Source organism: Hylaeus volcanicus, chromosome 5 (genome assembly GCF_026283585.1).
Source record: "Hylaeus volcanicus isolate JK05 chromosome 5, UHH_iyHylVolc1.0_haploid, whole genome shotgun sequence".
NCBI classification, from domain to species: domain Eukaryota; kingdom Metazoa; phylum Arthropoda; class Insecta; order Hymenoptera; family Colletidae; genus Hylaeus; species Hylaeus volcanicus.
In genome coordinates this window covers 11,234,588-11,253,310 of record NC_071980.1, presented here as the reverse complement: position 1 = coordinate 11,253,310, position 18,723 = coordinate 11,234,588, and the positions used below count along the sequence as shown (strand labels likewise).

General features: G+C 41.3%; 1 protein-coding gene across 3 annotated transcripts in view; it reads right to left on the bottom strand.

The window, feature by feature from the left end:
* The window catches only part of LOC128877011 (protein FAM76A), an 88,297-nt gene that overhangs the window by 23,960 nt on the left and 45,614 nt on the right, over positions 1-18,723 (bottom strand). For all 3 annotated transcript variants that reach the window (XR_008457177.1, XR_008457178.1, XR_008457179.1), the window contains exon 7: positions 16-99. The gene's annotated coding sequence lies outside the window, so the exon portion shown is untranslated. The remainder of the gene's footprint in view (positions 1-15; positions 100-18,723) is intronic.

The window sequence follows — 18,723 nt, the reverse complement described above, 5'->3', positions numbered from 1 at the left end:
AGAAGGAATAATTACTTGGATTAACGAGTACTCCAAACGATGCGTAGCTGAATCCACAGGATAGCAGAAGATAGAATCCTCGGCAGAGAACGCCAATTCCTGAAACACACACAATAGATACGTTAGCACAGAGAATTAAATACCGTGTACTTGGATTAAAATCGAATAAATAAAAACATAATATAAATTTATTTGTTTGAATTTAACGTAAAAAAGACGACATTTAATTTGTGGTCCTCAAATATATTGTATATAAAAACAGTACGCAAATATTTGCAAACGGGAATTTACATTACGAAATTTATTTAATTTTATTTAATCCTTATTTATTTCATTTTATTCCAAGCGAACCCCTGTCCATCCTAAAAAGCCACCGGGAGAGTTCGAGAGCAATCGCACACCCGCGACAAATTTTATTCCCGATTGGGTCGAACGTTCCAAGATCGGTAGAGCAAAGTGTACGTCAAGCGATAAATAATATTACGATAAATAATATTTTAAAATGACTGTGTACGCGCGAAAGTAGGATATTTCTAATGTTTTATGTCTCCCTCCCTTCGCCAGGCTTTCATGGGTTGAAGCTCGACGAGTCGACGCGTCTGTCCGCGCGCGCATATTTCACTCGGAGACTCAACGCTCGGATCCCGGAGACTTCGACGCCCGCAAAGAAAGATTCGCGGTGAACGCGCTCATGCTGCGCGCTGGCTCGCTGCCTTCGATGGCTGAATCTATTTCCTTCTTATTAGGTCATACCAATCAGCGACGCGACTTTCTCGGGCGATGATTAAAGCTGGGTCAATTTCGACCCAGAATCGAGGTAAACATAGGCATACGACGAACGATGGAAGGGCATCCTACGTCTATCCCTATGGAGTTACTTTCTATGGAATTACTTCTAACCAACAATTTTGTAATGTCCGTTTGCGAACATTTGTGAATAGGTCTTATATACAACGTGGAACAATGTAGTTCTTATTACGATGTATTAAGAGGACCAGAAAGAATTTCGTTTTCTTTTACATTAAATTCAAACAAATAAATTTTTATACAAGTTTTATTCTTTTGTTATATATATATTGATATCAATAATATTAGCGAGTAAAATCTTAGGATATATTCTAGACCGTAAAGGCCCAAATAAATTAAGTATAATTGCGTTTTTACAGCCACTTAGAGATGTAATTAAATTAATAAGTAAAGAATTTGATTTAAACACCTCGTTTGAACTCGCTTTTAGATTTAATTTTCCAATTTTAATTTTAATTTAATTTTTCAGACTACGGATCTAAACAGGAATTTATTTTACTCTGCAAATATTATAATAGGAATTTGACTCTCAATATTTTTTATATTCTTGGATACAAATTCCCTATAAATGCATAAAAATCCGCGGTCTACTCGTTATTGACGTGACCGAGTCGACACCTGTCAGCGATGCCAGACGATCGAGTAATGCGACTGCGATGGCGGAAGCGCGTAACGGTAGCGACGTTCAGCGATAATTCTCGCACGGGCGAGGAAAGGACGGCGCGAAATCGATTCACGAGGTTTTTCCGTCGTCATCGACACCAGATTCCCCGTCGTCGCTCCTCGGCCGTTAAGAACGAAGCCGAAGAAACACGAAAAGAAAACGAGCGCCGATAGGCTCGTATTTCCGAAGGTCAGTAACCAGAGACAAGAAACACGGAAGAGGCTGCGCGCCCCGTAAAAACGGCGCGCCGATTAAAATTATATAATTACCCGTCGTCGATCCTCGCAACGTCGAAGCCGTCTTCGAAAAGGTGGTCGGGGGCTCTGTTCTTTTTGCGAGGCTCGCGATCTACCTTGACGTAGTTACATTCGGGGTCGTTGGCTCATGGAGGTAGGCAGATGAGGTTCAAAAGAAAAAAAGACCGACGTGGAAAAATACACGCTGGTAAAAAGACGACTTGATGAACGTTGTTCCAATCAACTGGTATTTTAATTGGTGAACAAGATATCGTTGTTTCGATAATGCGAATGGATGAAGACGTCGCCGATCTTTCGTTTCCGTGGCAACGCGATATCCCTTGAAAATTATTCTTCCGGTACGTCCGGTTATTACGGTCGTACCCGTGAATTAATTAACACGTTCAACGCTAGAGCAACTTTTACACCGGAAGAGCCGTCGATTCAAGCGAGGTTCGGTCAATAGTAGCCGTGCTGTTTCAAGGAAGGTGTAAATCGCTTAGCTATCTGTGCTTCGGTCCAATTGCTGACCCTTATTCCTTTTTTAACCCTCGAGAGCATGATTTTCCGAATTCAATTTGAAAAAATATCGATGTATTTATTATTTGAACAATTTTCACGGCTGACGTTTCTTTTCGCAACTTTCGTTCAAAAGAACATTGTGCAATGGCAACAAACACGTAAATTAAGTTTCTTCAGAATTTTCTAACTTCTTTAATACGTTGGACGGCGTATACCACCGGTGGCTCGCGCTTGATTCGCCCATTGGGCGGCGTGTACCACTCGTGGTTCGCGCTTGACTCTCTCGTGGGGCGGCGTGTACCACCAGTGGCTCGCGCTTGATTCGCCCATTGGGCGGCGTGTACCACCGGTGGCTCGCGCTTGACTCTCATCGGGCGGCGTGTAACACCGGTGGATCGCGCACGCGTGTCTATCAGATGGCGTGCACCACAAATAGCACCACCGGTGTGAACGTGTCGACATACTTTGTTCAGATGTCTAACAATACTGAAAAAACTGAAACAACCGCGGTCGAAGATTTCCGAAAACGTTCGACTCTCTGTAGAAAATCATAAGAAGGCCACTGAGAAACCCACTAATTATGTTCTAAGAAGATGTATTGTTTATAAACTCACGTTGTTAAAATTTGTTTTATGTGAAAAAATAAAGTTTTTGTGGTATTTTATTAAGAGGTCAAATTTTTTGCCGCACCCTGTAAAGACAATTTACTTGGGAAACTTTTTACTCCAAAACACTGGGTACATTTTTAGTAGAGAATAGGAATAGTAGAATAGGACACAGCTGGTGTCAAATATTAATCAACAAAATAATTCCCATCATGTTCCAACATTTTTTCGCCAGCGTAAAGACACTTGTTCGGATTCCCTTTCTAAAAAAAGTCCTTAGATTTTTCATCCAAAAACTGTTCCGAGTCAAACACATTATAATTACTTCTCGCTCCCCCTAATATTATTATTATTAAATGTCTGTGCGGCTTCTAAAGATCAACGAGGACTAATAGAATATTTGGTACCGAACGGATCCGTTTCACTTTCATTTTTCCCGAACCCTCTCGTCCAGGAAGGGCCTCGAAATTAAAATTCCCGTGCAGCACGAAGCCACAGAAGATGAAGGGAGTGGCGAGGGGGTCGGGGGCGAGTGTATAAGAGGAAAGACAATACCACGTCGCCCAAACTCGAGCCAAGTGGAAAACTACATCCCCCTTTCACCAACCGGGTTCCCGTTCTCCCAGATTCCTAGATCGTCCGAGAGGTGCGAGCGAAGGGTCCCCAGCGCGAAGATCTACGCGCGCCGAGGGCCTTGGGATCGTATTTTCGGAGGTCAGTAACCAGAGGAGAAGACACGGTCGCGCGCGCCACGGCCCCGGGGGAGGGAGACGGAAGAAGCCTGGAGGCCTACGGCGAGCGCGTGTTCAGAGAAAAACAGAGAGAAAGAGCACCCGCGGAGGACGGACTCGAAGCGCGGAGGGGGCCCAAGGGTACCGAGGGGTTCCCGCGGGAGGGAAGAGGAAGACACCGCGAAGGCAGGGCGAAGCGCGGACAGAAGGAGAGGAACAGAAGGCGGTAGCCTTCCCGGTGCGCAGGAGAACTCGAATGCCGGCAGGAAGGGGGTGGGGAAAGAGTACCGTTGGTTCTGTCGACCGGGGGAATACTGAACCGAGCCGAACCGAACCAAACGAAACGTACCGGGTGCCCCGAGACGTCCGTGGAACCGGGAATCGAGAGGGAAGGAAAGGAAGGAACGAGGAAAGAGGGTCCCCGAGGGCCGCCGCGAAGGAAGAAGGAAGAAGCGTGGCTCGCGGAGGACGTTCGCCGATGTTCGCGGCCAGAGGAGCCGCGAACACCGACAGAGAGGGACCCACCGTGCCGTCGTACGGAGGAAACGAGAGGAAGAGACGCGTAGAAAAGAAGCAGAGGAGAGAGGACTCGTCGTTGGCCGAGCAGAGCCGAGCCGAAGGAGCCCCAGCCGGCCTCCTCTTCTGCTTCCTCGCCCTCCACCAGTCCTCCAGGCGACGCACACCGACCCGACGGCGGCGCTGGTTACGTGGTTTACGTTTGTGCGTGCACGCGCGCACACCACACACCGGATCGTACACACAACGAGACACCTAGACTCACCTTACCCGCCCGTGTGCTCATCAGTTCGAACCACGCGGCTTCGCACGGTGTACACGACACCGTACACGTCAAGGACGAGCCTCCGCATCGCGAAACCACCGACCAGAGGTCCTAGCCGCGACGCGACACCGATTTCCCATCCTCTGCTTCTGGACAGAGTCACATCGCCGCGCTCCGATCCTCGGGAGGTTAACTCGGAACGGAGCAACGGACCTGGAGAACCGACCAGGAGGAGGAACGAACTCCAGCGACCTGGACGGGACCTACGGGATCCGACGAGTTCGCAAATAAGCTTCCGTACTTGAGGAACACTCGGGTTCCTTGGGCTTCGGGGTCTATCAAAAGGGGTATCTACCGATTCAGCTCGGGTTCAACCTGTACCGAAACACCAGAGACCTGGGGGACAGTCTAACCTTGAAGAGAAACTTGTACGTCTGGAGAACACTCGGGTTTATACCTGTACGAGGACACCAGCGACCCAGGGGACTCCCCGAGCCAGGGACCAAGCTTCGACGACACCTAGGCTTCGAACTGTGTCGGGACTTCTGCTTTCTGACCGTCTGGCAGTGTTTCGTCGGGACCCAAGAGAGGACCTTACAGTGCTCCTTGTGGAAGTTCGTTTCGTCGCGTTGATAGTTAGGTTAGATGACATTCGAGGTTCCGTTTTGGTTTAGCCGGGAGTGATCGTTCAAGGACCCTAACCTGGGCCTGGAAGATATGTCAGTGACTTTGGCTTGTGAACTTTGACAGTTTGTCGTGGTCGTGACCAGGATTCGCCGGCTCCCAGGGAACCGTATCAGGTGAGCGACAGGTTGCTGCTTTTTAACGGTTAACCCTTTGCACTCGAGATGTTTCTTAACATTCTATTGCCGTGAGTTCTAAGCTATAGAGATTTTGGAATAAGGTCACCTTTACTTCATCCGACGATCATGTTATTGATACGTCGAGCTCCAAAGAAATTGAACCTAAAAACTTTGGGTATTGTAGATTTGCTTCGTGAAACCTAATGGTGAGAGTCACCTCTCGAGTGCAAAGGGTTAACCCTTTAGCTTACGATTTACCGTAGAATCGCGCGTGACATAATCGAGTATAAAATTCCTAGCGCCCTTTCGTACGACGTGCCTGACTCGTGCTTCTCATCTTCGAATTAAATTCTATACCACGAGTCTCACATGTTGTTACAAGGGTTGCGTTGTTTAAAAGGTTACGTAGGTAGGGCGTAGATCGTCGAGTTTGGTTGTCGATACCAGCAATTCTCGAGAGTTATTGAAATTTTTAGGTTGGTTCTTGTTTGGTAAATTGGAGTAAGTGTATCTTTAGATGATTTGGGGAGGAGTGCCACTTGCGCCCAAACGTTTGGGCAACGTTAACCTGCGCGATTCTTTGCAAAACCCTGTAGTTTGTAAACGAAAACGTGGGAGTCTTTGGAATAGACTGTTCTAGGCTTGTATAGATAACGTGTTAAGAGTCTTCAAAATGGGATTGAGAAATTTTGAGAGTTTCTTTCACGTTGCGTTGGGAGCCTTGGATCCCTAAAATTGTTGGCTATGTAAACAGAAATCGTTTTATACAATAAATATTGAATTGTATAGGACTTGACATCTCTACAGTTGCCACCGTTGCAATAATTCTTTCGTTTTCTTTGCTAATAACAATGTTCTCTTACATGGTGGCTACTTCCTTAAATCGAATATCACGAATCGAGGATAAGATTCTTAACGGGACAATTTATCATGGTAAAAATATAAACACGAGTTCTTCCTTAAAAATGTTCACAGACCTAACTTTAAATCCAGCAGAACTGTATTGATTCTTTAACACTATACCTACTATTTGTAACTATTTCTACTGTGATGGGACAAATCACTAGTTCCAAAGACACTTCTTTTAATTAAATAATAAAGGGATCGAAGAGTAATCGAAATGTCTTCAAGTTCGAACAGTTTGTCTATGAAAAATTGAAGGACTTTTTTAAAAAGGGAAACGAACAACTGTCTTCGCGAAATTATTTTGATAACTAGAAATCCAGTGGTTCTTTTAATTTTATGATTGTGTATTTTTATGGTAAATTTAGTTCGAGGAATGTAGTAAAAAGAACAGTTTGAATTGACGAATATAACGAATTTATAATAAACACAAAGTGTCTAGTATTTAAGATTTCTTTAATAGATAAATGTTGATAAAATTTTGATTACTTTTCGGTCCCCCTAATACAACAATATTTTACGTGAAACTAAATTATACAACAGTATAATTCACACGTTGCATATAAAGACTGCATACAAAAATTTGAAACCTGTCATTGGACCAATCATTAGTGTTAACATCGAAAGCTTAATATAATCATTACTTAGCCCGAAAAAAAAAAAACAGTTCATCGATCATTCTGGTCAGTTAACTGTATTCGACGAGAGGATAATCCCTAGTAAAAGTCTGGGTCTCGGTCGATTATCTCGAAGGGATCCAGGGGCGCCGTTTTCTGGACTGTTCCGGAAAACAGCCGGTGACCTGACATAGTTTCGATAGTAAACGGCGCAAAACTGCGCCGCGAGGAAAGTACGCCGGGGAACGACGATTCCTCGCGGATTCGAGGTATCGACGTGCCGTTTTCCCGCGTCCAACTCGAATATTCGAAGGACTAGCGACGTGGGAACCGACGAGCGAGAGGTTGACGAACCTAACCCAGACCCCGTTTCGACGGTCGCGCGACGCGTAATCGCCGCCATGACAGCGATGCGACGAAACGACGCGGAGGACGTCGCTTCGAACGGTCGAGGCCCTTTGGTTCGCGCATTACGTCACGGAAAGGAGCTCTACGGCTACGGAAAGTGTTTCTTCACGGTCGGTTCTTCGAGAGCCTTGGCCCTAACGGTACCGGGACCAAAGTCAAAGCCTGGAAAACGGGGAACGGTAAAAGCAATAACGCAATACGCGTCTCGTCTTGGAGAACGTATAGGAACGAAGGGAAATCCAACCGTTTTTCTCTTTTTTATTAATTTTCTGATGGGGTATTTTTATGGTAAATTTAGTGAGAGGAATTTAGTAAAAAGAATAGTTTGAATGGGATCGATGAATTACTTGAAGTTGTCACCTTCTTTAAAAAATATTTGAATTTCAAACTTCTGATGAGTTTGTAAGTTCAGTAAAATTTGAATAGTGTTCAAAGTATGTGAGGGCAGTGATAATTGCCTTATGTTAGCTAATATATTTCTAATCCCTTTTCTATCTTCTAATTTTATTTCTACACATTGCCTTCGTATAACTTAGTAATGGACGTTCTGGTCCATTCGTTCTGGTAATGGAATATAATGAATTTATAGTTAATATATAATGTTGTTATTATGATTCTATGTACAATCAATTTTGTAAATATTCGTACCACCTATTATAACAATTCGTCTCAATTAAACGATAGGTTTGATGTTTCCAAACAAATGGTTCGTTGTAAATACGTACTGGGTTGTCCAGGAAGTTGGTGGCAATTTTTAAGAAAAATTCAAAGACACATTTTCATATATATTTATCGAATGATATATGTACCATTTTATTTATTTTATTATTGTGTTATTTGTTTCCAACCATTTCGACGTATTCAGAGCTGTACCGCCTGCTAAAAATCGGCCTTGGACTTTCCAGACAACCGATGAATAAACATTACACGTGTATATTTTTGAAATGAAAAATTTATTTAGAAGCATCGAAGCTATAATTTTATTTAGACTTTTTTCGATAGACATAGAGGGTACGAATATTTATGGGATTTAATGTGTGTACCCCGAGTATGGCGTCATTTCGTAGACTGTCCTGTTTTTGGGGCACTACGCCTCAACGGGTGAAACCAGAAAAATAATTTCCTCGTGGAAGAAAACTTTCTTTCGGAAGTTACGACGTGTCCTAAAAATAGGACACCGGTGACCAGAACTAGCTGGAAGCATCGAGAAGCTTATACGAGGAACGTTATTAAACAGAAAACGACAGTACTCGCTCCGAATTGCTACGAAAGCGTTCGATAATGAAACATCATAGTAACATTGGATAGAAAGAATTTAATTTAAGAAATAAAAGATTAAATAGTTAATTAAATTAAATTAAATTTATCGGTGGATTTGGTGAATTTTTGGGGATTCGAAAAGTTAAGATAGGTTCGTGTTAGGGAATGGCCATTATTTTTGGTACTTGTAGATTGAATTCCATTTTAATGGAACGAGAGAATAGATGTAGAGATACGCCGTTAAACGAGCGTATTTCCTAATATGATATAACGGTTCGCCGTTGGGGTCCCTCTACATCCCACAAGCTGTTCAAAAAATTTTCGAGGAAGACCAGAATTTTTCGTTAATTAAATTTCTATTTTCTTGATATCAAATACTGGAAATACTAAGCAAATCAAATCAAAGGTTGAGCATTTTCTGTTCTTGTGATCAAATACTAGGAATACTAAGCAAATCAAACCAAAGGTTCGGAATCTTCTATTTTCTCGATATCAAATAATAGGAATACTAAACAAATCGAACCGAGGCTGAGAATTTTTCGTTAATTAAATTTCTATTTTCTTGATATCAAATATTAGGAATACTAAGCAAATCGAACCGAAGCCTGGGAATTTTTCCTCCATTAATTAAATTTCTATTTTTGCGATATCAAATACTAGGAATACTAAGCAAATCAAACCGAAGGTTGGAAATCTTCTATTCTCGATATCAAATATTAGGAATACTAAGCAAATTGAACCGAAGCCTGGGAATTTTTCCTTAATTAATTAAATTGCTATTTTCACGATATTAAATACTAAGAATACTAATCACATCGAACCGAAGCCTAGGAATTTTTCCTTAATTAACTAAATTTCTATTTTCTCGATATCAAATACTAGGAATACTAACCAAATCGAACCGAAGCCTGGGAATTTTTCCTTAATCAAATTTCTATATTCTCGATATCAAACGTTCCCCTCAAATTCTTTCTTTAAATCCAATTCAAATTTTCGTTGAACGTCCCGCAAAATTTGCTTTCCTAATTCGACGTGCCTTGGTTCTAGAAACCCAAGAACCCTGGAAATCCTTACGAAGCGCTCGAATCCATGGAATCCATTTTCCCTTTTTTCGATCAAGTAAAAATATAAACGAAAATAAAAATAAAACTAAAAGTACAAGTATAAATAGAAACGTCACGAGAGGTATTTCCGCGAGGGATGGCAGGCCGTGGCGATGGCCGAGTAAAGGGTTTTCGATTTTGAGAATGGCACGCCGTGGGAGAGGATAATGGCGCCTGCAGGTGCCTACTAATGTGACATAACGGGATCTCCGCAGACCGCGGTTCGTAGCCACGGTCATCGCGAACTCGCGTGTATGTAATCATTTCGGGGTGGGGGACGGTGGGACAGGGGGGACGGGAAGAGGGGAGGAGGGGGGGGAGGAGGAGGGTGGATTTATTGGAACGGTCGTTGCACTTTTCAAACGGGCCACTCGCCGATGGGGTCGGTAAGTTTCCGCGGTCGCGAAAGAAGAGGATCGAGGAGACTGGATTGTCTTCTCCTCGGTCACCGTTCGATTTATACGCCGGTGCCCCTGATTCGCGCTTCCTCTGCTCGTCCTTTCAGAGGAAACCAAAACTACAAATTGCATTGGGAGAAATATTCGTTCACGGTACTGTGAAGAACTTTCCGGGTATATGTTAAATATTAAATTCTTCTTTGAATTTGTACTAATTTCGGAGGGTACAAACATATTGGTAAAATGATACGTAATTAGTAGACTGCGGATCTTTATGCATTTATAGGAAATTTGAACGTAAAAGGAATTACAAAATGCAAACAATATGCAAGAATATGAAAAAAAGGTTGAAAGTAAAGGTGATGTTACAATATTTTCAGAATAAAATAAATTCCTATTTAGGTTCAATTTTTCTAGGCAGGTTCGCGAAGATTTTATTTTGCATAAAGATCCGCAGTCTAGTAATTATTTATTCATTCGCAGCAACTGTGCAAAAATCTTGGGCCACCATGTGTATGAAATATTAAATTCTCCTTTGAATTTATACTAATTTCGGAGAGTACACGGTACGAAAATACTGGTAAAATAAACCTAAGCATAATTTCAACCTAAATCAAAATTTCTATTCTTTCTTTAGCACTAAAAATACGTACAAGATGTAATCGTACAAGATGTAATCGTACAAGATACCATAAGTGCCCTAAGAATTCTTCACAGTTGCTAGTACGCCCTACAAATTAATCCTATAAATTTTCCAGGATTCCTAAAAATTCAACCACCATAGAATTCGCACTCCGATCGAGAACTTTTGTTCGACTAAAATTCATACCCCAATCGATCCTCTCGAATTCTGTTCCTTCACCTTTGTCTCACGCATCTTCTATTCTGGCGTAATGCAATTAACGCGAGCGAGAAGCGTCGTCGCTTTCTCCGTCTTCGGAAAAAAAAAGAATCAAGGGTGGTCGATGACCGTGTCGTTCTAAGGCCTAGCCTAGATTCGTCCGCCGCGGGCGAGCGGCGAGGCTGAAAGTACCGTAGCGCCATTTTCCATGCAAAAATTGCGCCTGTCCTGCGATTCCGCGATAATACATACGCCGAACCGTAAAGTATTACGCGCTACCGTAACGATGACCGTCCGGTACATATACACGGTGTTCGGTTTCACGCGCGTCGCACCTCTCCGTTAATTGTCCCTCCTCGCCACCTCCGAAAATATTTTTCTTTTTCGTTTAGCAAAGAAATCCTGTAGGAATTGAATTATTTGAATAACGAACTCGGAACAAAATTGTCCGTGGTAATTGATAAGTAAGAAAGTAAGTAAGAAATTTTGAATGAAATTTAGATGGATCGATTACAAATTTTTCGTGCCATGGATATATGTATGTGCATGTAGATATAGTTGAGGTGTAAAGTGAATGCTATAGGCTCCGCCCATGGGAGGTGCTATGGCCGGAATTTATTATATTCTTCTCCCGCCTCGACACCCCTCAAAATATTTATCTTCAATTAGCAAAGAAACCCTCTAGGAATTGAATTATTTGAATAACGAAGTCGGGACAAAATTATGGGTGGTAACTTGGGAGGGAGGGAAATTGGTGAATTTATTTCGATTGTTTTAGGGCCTAAGTAAGAGATTCTTGGGGTTGCAGAATGAAGTTATTCCTAGATGGATCAACTACAAATTTTTTGTGCATATAGGTATAGTCGACGTGTAAAGAGAATGCTATAGACTCCGCCCATGGGAGGAGCTTATGGCGCTTATGGGCGGACCTTATTACATTCTTCTCGCGTCTCGGCTAAACGAACCAAGGTGCATCTTTTCCCTAGCATCTCAGAACTGACGTATCGGAACCTCCTGAAACTTGGTACATCAACAGACAATCAACGCTAATGTCCCTAATTAAAAAAATGTAAAGAGCTCTTTCACGCGTACAAAAATTTCACGAAACGCGTTCCTTCTCAGGGTCCTAAAATATTTCTGTATACCTTCCGAGCCCAACGCCAACAGACCGCCATCTTCCCTCTATCGAGACGAAAGTTAAACGGCTCCAGGAGGGAGAAGTTTGCCAAAATTTCCCCGAATCGAGCGTAATCGCCGTATCGTCGCGAAAGGGTCCCGGTATTTATCGGGAATCGTCAACGTAATTATTTTTAATCGTCGCGGTCGTTATTATTATCAAGAAGGCGCGCAGGGGGCGCCGATTAAAAGCGAGGCTGCGGAGCGCGTGCGCCCCGCTATAAAGGCCATTATGCTCACTTCCTCATTCTCACTTACCCTGTTCAACCTGCAGGAATTCGCCGTGCGATAAAGTTCGCGGCTACGGATGACGCCAGTGGCGCGTAAATCTTCCATAAAAATATCATAAAATTCCTTCGTTCGCCGGATTCCAAGGTCGACCAGAAGAGGAGGAGGAGAAGGAGGGGGGGAGGCGAGGAGGCGGAGAGAGCGAAAGAGCGAGAGAAAAAGAAGAAGAAGAAAAAGAAAAAGAAAGAAGGCAAACACGCTCCGCGATTCCGCGGGAAACGCCATTAACACGAGACACGTAGCAGTTTATATTCACCGTGTACGTGTTCATTCTGAAGCGTTTTATCGCTCCTTCGCAGATTGCGTCCAGGAGAGCAAGATACACCCTGAAGAACGACGCGAGGCGGACAGGGGAGAGGGGGGAGGCAGAAAAATTATCGTAACTTTCTGACCGTGCTCGGTGCACCGAAAAACCCCGAAGTATCACGGGTCCGGAGGAAGCCCCATCTACCGGGTGTCTTCAGTCGAACGGAACTAAGACAAAATTCTCGAGGAGATAGCAGATTTCTAGTAACGAACGAAGAACGGGTAATTTGGTACTGCTGACTGAACGGGAGTTGGAGATTGAATCGTGATACTGTGTTTAAATCGAATGGAGCGGAGACAAAATTTTTGGACAGATGAACATTTCTAATAACGAAAGAAGGAACGTATACAGAATGTATACGTTCGAGTCTTCATACCAGTAGAACTCGAGAAGTTTTTTACCATTTTGCGATCTGAGGCTTCGTTGGTGATATATAAGCGATTGAAATTTACAAGTGGGCTTCTGGCGCGGGCTGTTTAAATCCCTGTCAGGTGAACGTGTGGTCGCTTATATCTCAACAGCGAAGACACAGATCGCAAAATGGTAAGAAACTTTTCGATTTGTACTGGTACGAAGTCTTGATCCTGAAAAAATGTCTCACATATTTGTTAACAGCCTGTATAACTCGATACTGGTGATGGAACAGGGCCTAGAATTCGAATCGTGATACTTTGCGGTGAATACTGAGAACGGTGTTTATGTTTTGTTGCTTGCTTTCGAATTATTCCATATTTCTTTTTCTTCTTCTTTTTTAATGAATTTCCAAGCAATTTCCCACGATTACTTTTAGGGAACGAGGAGCTCACGTTCGATTCGAGGCGAGAAGTTTGAGTGCGGATAAGTATTTCGCTCGTTTGTGGCAGCTCGAGGAACGTGAATGGCGCACAAACGCGCGCGCGCTCGAGCAAGGGGCCGCGAGTCTAGCTCGAGGAGCCAATAACCGTCCTACATCGACGCTCTATCATCGACGAAATGTACTATTGCGTTTCGTTCCTGGCCTCGCGATCCAGAACATTCGAAAGAACGCGTGCCAACGTAGCGATTAACACCTTTCGACGGGGTTTTTGGCTGGATTTCGCTAATTAATTCTTTTTTGGACGAGTTTTGGGCGAGTGGTAAAATGTACGGTGCGAAAACAGAGGCGTAGCTAAGGGAAGGCTACGAGAAGGCTACGAGAAGGCTAATGGGAAGGCTAAGGGAAGGTTGAGGAAATGGCCTTTGTCGTAAAATTGATGGTCCTTGGAGAAATCCTTAGAGAGGGAACCTGAACAATCAGGCAAGAGGACGATCTTATTCGACTAACAAATGACGAATTAAATCAATATAATTGGGTTATGTATCAGGTGTAGAAATTAATTCTGAGCCCTTTATATTCTATCATTTATAACTGTAGTCTGGGTAAAAATATTTAACCTCCATTTTGTTATGTTAAATAATATTATAATAAAATAATATACATTTTTGGAATGTCTGACTGAGGAAAGATTAAATGTTGTAGGATTTTTCTTTAGAAATAATTGATATGTTTAGCTCAGGAAGGCACAGAATTAATTCCTACACCTTTTTTGCCAGGCTCCTTCCATTAACCAATCAAATTTTCATCGATAGTATTTCGTAAACAGAACTTCTAATTTCGTTTATTTTTCGATTAGTTATTTCTGAATTCGCGTCTGGATGGTATTTTTTCCTAAATTTTGTTATTTCGTTCCTTTTTCCCCATACGTTATTTACGAATTCGTACCTGGACGAGTCTTTCCTCATTAACCAATCAAATTTTCATCGATAGTGTTTCGCAAACAGAATAAATTTCTAATTTCGTTTATTTTTCGATTGGTTATTTCTGAATTCGCGTCTGGACTTTTTCCAAAAATGGAGTAAATTTTATTATTTTCCTTTTCCCCCATACGTTATTTACGAATTCGTACCTGGACGAGGCTTTCCTCATTAACCAATAAGATCTTCATGTATCGTAGAGTAAATTTTATTATTTCGTTTATTCTTCGATCGGATTGTCGGTGAATTTGTGTGTCGGACAACATATTTGCCGGGCAATGGCAGAAATGAGCCGTGTTCGATCATCACGTGGAGAGGAGCGAAGTATCACGAGAAACGGCGAGGCACGCAGCGGCACATACCGGGTGTCCGTATCGCGCAGAAGCGCGACCAGAAGAGGAAGGAGAAGGCTCGAGCTTGCACGTATATAGAGGCTCGCGAGCCGAGTCGAGCCGAGCACCAGGAGTCAATGACCGTTCTACATTGACGCGTTGCGCCGGCCCGAGTGCCGGCTGAGTTGAGTAAAGTCACGGCCAGCCATCAGCCGTGAGATTCCCTCCCTTCGCTTCACTTCGCTTCGCTATAGCCTTGCTCTACCTGACGATGGACGTGAACCACCCTAGAGCTCGAGCAAACCCCCATTTCGCGATCTATTTATCTAGTTTTCTATTTTCGAATTAATTTCGGTTCGATCAATGTTTAAACGAATTAAATATTTTCACTGCGAGAGGGTTGTTTAGTCTAAACACGTGGTACCGCATATTCGATTCTAAATTTAACCCTTAAACGTCCTAAATTTCAAATTCGATAGCGGACTTTGTTTTTAATATTTGGCTGTATGTATGTCACCATTGCGTATTGTTCTTTAGAATAAAAATTAAAAAAGTAAACGTCAGGTGTGAAAATTGTTCGAATAATAAATACATTAAATTAAAAAAAAAATATCGGTGTATTTATTATTTGAACAATGTTCACACGTGACGTTTACTTTATCGGCTTTTGTTCGAAAGAACATTATACAATGGTAACATACGTAAAATTAAAAAGAATGTCGATTTGGAAAAGCAGGCTTCTAAGGGTTAAGTAGAGATTTTAGAGTATCGCTGAGAGACGGGAATACGTGAGAAAACAAGTGACAAGTATGAAAAGATACGTGAGAACCATATGTACATACATATGAATAAATGCTAAACTGTAGGGTCTTCCCATTACTCAATAATAATAATAAGAACCTTCACTTAAATTTAAATTTAAAATTTAGATGGTATAATAAAGAAAATTCAAACTCCCCAAACTGTATTCTATACTATACATATACAATCAGTGTAAGAAGTATTCGTACGATATAATTTAAAATAAAATTAGTAAGAAAAGAAATAAGAGGTTAACATTAAAAAAAAAAATAAACTTTAATTTACGCAAATTCTACTCTAAAAATATGTAGGAATGTAATTATTCCTTCCCCTAGAATTTATTAATAAAATAAATATATCAAGTTTCATTTCGAATTGATTCCTGTACGAATATTTATTACAACTGACTGTAATACTGTGCGTGATCGAAGAGGCAAGAAAACTTATTTTCCTATCGAAATAAAAATATCTACAATTTCTTATTTAAAAATATCGCAATTTAAAAGCTTCTTCTAACACTAGATGCTCTCACCGATGATCGAACAAGTGAGTACTCCCTTGAATCGAAACTAACTACCCCCTCCCACCCACTCTCAACAAAATACAACTTTCCCGAAAATCGTCGAAAAATAAAAATAAACATTCCCTCGAAGTATTCCGGCACAAAAGATGGCGCGCGATCGTGGCCCGGCGACCAACGGGCGAAATCGAAAGAGCGTAAACCAGGAAGCCCCCGTAGTAGCGACGTATCGAAGCGACTCGCGAGCAAGCTAATTCGTTCTAGGTCGATTTTACCGATTTCCTGGATCGCCTTTTCCGGGGAAACCGCGCGTCGCGGCTAAATTTAGCGTCGGAGGCTTTACTCTCACCGCGGCAATAAAAGCGCTTTACTATCGTCGTGCCACTGGCGGAGAGGTATACTTACCTAGAAAAGATACCAACGCGGAATTTCCATTTTCTCGAGTGCCACGGCGAAGAACGACTTCGAGTATGCCGCGATTTGCAATGCAAAAACGGTCACGCGGTTGGCTTCTAATTTCGTCTCGACGACCGTGGACGATTTTCATCGACCGCCATATTTCGAAGCCTACGAATTCCGGTCTACTTTGTTTCGGGAACTAACGAAACAAATATTTTCTTTTTCCTACCAAGGACTATAGGACACAATTTGTACTGCTTACGATGTAAATTACATCTCGAGATCATGAATGATCTACATTGACCGCCATATTTCGAAATTATGAATTCCGGTCTACTTTGTTTCGGGAACTAACGAAAGAAATATTTCCTTTTTCCTACCAAGGACTATAGGACACAATTTGTACTGTTTACGATATAAATTCCATCTCGAGATTATGAACGATTTTCATAGATCGCCATCTTTCGAAATCTACAAATTCCGGTGTACTTTGTTTGGTAACTAATGAAAGAAATATTTTCTTTCTCCCATTATGAATAATCTACATCGACCGCCATATTTCGAAGTCTACGAATTCCGGTCTACTTTGTTTCGGGAACTAACGAAAGAAATATTTTCTTTTTCCCATCAAGGACTCCAGGACACAATCTACAGCACACGATATAAATTTTATCTCGAGACCAAGATTTCCTTTCCTTTTCCAAGTCGACATACGAATTTCTACTTCGTTTAATCGCCAACGAAAGATTTTGTTTCTCCTACAAATTAGGAGGCGATTCAGCTCGAATTTCGTTCACCTTTTTGGGCCGAGAGACGTTAATTATTTCGCTGGGTCACGGACTAGGGATTGGAATTCATCTTGGAGCGAGTTAAGCCGGTGATGCGCGGCGGCTGGGTGCGAGCGAGCGCGCTCGTTCGTTATATAAGGTGAAAGGGCGACTGACATTGACATTGAGGTTCGTGCTGTTCAATGCGGAAACGGACAAACTCCGTTATTTAATCTCTTTCACAACGATTACGAGGGAACGCTTTATCGGCCGGAGGTATCGACCGGAAGCGCAAATGCGCGTTACGTGTTCCGTCGAACGAACCCGACTAGAATTCTTCTTCTTGCCGCGCCAGCGCGGGATATCATTGTTTTCGTTCGCGCAGCTCCTCGCGAAATACGTTTTAGAACACGTGCCGGGGAAAGATATCTCGCTCCGAAGTGTGTATTTTTACGTTTGAGAACTTAGGTGTGGACGTTAGATGTGGTAGATAGTTTAATTATTTTTAATGTTTAACAAATAATTACTCGATTGAATAATAGAGGCATTCTTTTCCTTCTTAAGAGAAGAGTAGGAAAAAACGACGTTATACGCATAGTTTCAACAGTGTTTCTCAAAACCATATTAAAATCAAGGAATTTACAGTCGGTGTACGGAGTATTCGTACAGCAAACCAATTTAAAGTAAAATTAATAAGAAAAGAAAGAAGAGGTCAACGTTCAAAATAATCAGTTTTGATTTACGCAAATTCTACTCTAAAAATATGTAGGAACGTAATTATTTCTTCCCCTAAAATTTATTAATAAAATAGATACATGAAATTTTATTTTGAATCGGTTCCTGTATGAATGTACGTTAATTAACGTGTGGGAATTTGATATATACAGTAAATTTTAATAGTGTTTTCTAGGCCCACTTTGCTGTTTATTAATCTCAAATTAAATATGACGAAGTAATAAGTAGCCTGTAAATTGTATGCATTTATGATACGAACTAATATAATAAATACATGCTAAGCACAATCGAATGATGTGTGCACTTATGCAAAATGAAGTAACAGTACCGTTACAGTCATTGTAGAATATATTCAATATACACTATATATATGTATATTTCGTTTATATATATTTTATGCATGTTTGTATTTATATTCTCTTTCTTAAAAGACTAATAGGAAAGAGAATGTATTACGTTGTCCCGAAAGTTTCTTTCGTGAGTTGCACTCAATTATTTTATGTGGTCGTCTTTATATTAATCGACAATCTAATTTCATAGATATTTATGTGTAACAGTAATGAAGCCAAATTAATCGTGCACAATTCATTAATGTAACATAAAATATAAAATATTGTGCATGTATTATTTATTAATAAAGCGAAAGAAACTTTTGGGACAACCTAATATATACATTGTACGTTTCTCTGAAGAAAGAGAATATAAATACAAACATACATAAAATATATATACATATATATGTATGTACATACATAAAATACACACATGAAAACTGATATACAACATAAATAGATACTAATATAACAAATACATGCTAAGCATAACCAAAATATGTATGCACTTATGGAAAATGAAGTAACGATATCATTACAATAATTGCAGATTGTATTAAACATACCCTGACTGTATATATTTTATGTATATTTGCATTTATATTCTCTTTCTT